General features: G+C 36.4%; 1 protein-coding gene across 4 annotated transcripts in view; it reads right to left on the bottom strand.

Moving 5' to 3' along the window:
* The window catches only part of LOC106458280 (eye-specific diacylglycerol kinase-like), a 216,564-nt gene that overhangs the window by 187,476 nt on the left and 27,981 nt on the right, over positions 1-1,107 (bottom strand). The window lies entirely within an intron of this gene.

The following is a 1,107-nucleotide window of genomic DNA, read 5'->3' as shown; positions in this document are numbered from 1 at the left end:
CTATCGGTCCAACATTTTTACTACAGCTTAATCTCAGAGTAAAAGTGAACCGTCTTTAGTTTTGTCACTCTGATTAAAGACGGCTGATTTAAAGCAGTAAAACCACAGGATGAAAGAACCTGCAGTTACATAAGTACTGGTTAGGCCAAGCAAACTAGATTATCAGTTTCTAGTTCAAGTTTTCAAAAGAATCATAAGGGTGAACAGGAGCTCGAGAGCCAGCACGGGCCTCGGGGCAAACATCCTCGCCGGAACCCCCTTTCTCTCTCTTTTTTAATATTTTTAAAAACTTATTAATTAGGACAGCAACGAGCTCATAAACAATAGAAAATCATAGCAGCAACCATTTTTAGCTAACAGTGTAAGCGGAAAAACGTTAATAGAGAAACAACAAATATGTATTAAATCTATAAAGCAACAAATACATATTAATTATCACTCAAATGATTGTTGCGGTAGTTCTTAATGTATCAAGCATCTATATGAAGAGTAAAGCCAAAAACTATGATTTTTATGATTGAATGAAAACATAGGCTAAATGTGCTTTGCGGCCTTTACGGAATAACCAGATTTCATTCGCCCGAGCTCCTGGGCAATTGCCCCCTCCCCCTGTTGGTGGGCCCGTGGGTGGACAATTATTATTTATTATTCACTAACAACTTTTAAGCACATATTTGTTCAATGTTATGAAATGTTACTAATTAAAGAGCGATTAGCGTCACATGATATTAGCTTAAGCAATTAGCGTAAATAATTAGGCTTGATACGGCTGTACCGAGAGCATGCGATTAATGATAAAAAACGGTTAACCTAGATTCCATGGCGTTACTATAAAGGAAGTTATTAACACTGTTTTAGAGAAGAAAAACTACAACCATATATTTTTAAAAACCTGGTTATTTCTGTAAAATATAGATCTGTTCCTAATAACAGGGCTGCGACCCTAAAACTAATGTTGGTTACTGTCAAGTGTCACTTTCTTACTTGCTGTGTGTGGTTTGTTGGGGTGTGTTGACAAAAGTCATGATATCTAAGCAAAAACAACTTAGATGTGAAAAAAAGGTGCGGCCAAAAAAGGATTGAGTGTGTGACTTCAAGGAATAGAAA

This window comes from Limulus polyphemus, unplaced genomic scaffold, assembly GCF_000517525.1.
Source record: "Limulus polyphemus unplaced genomic scaffold, Limulus_polyphemus-2.1.2 Scaffold439, whole genome shotgun sequence".
Taxonomy (NCBI): domain Eukaryota; kingdom Metazoa; phylum Arthropoda; class Merostomata; order Xiphosura; family Limulidae; genus Limulus; species Limulus polyphemus.
The sequence above is the reverse complement of the archived record's forward strand: the minus strand, read 5'-3'. Positions and strand labels throughout refer to the sequence as shown.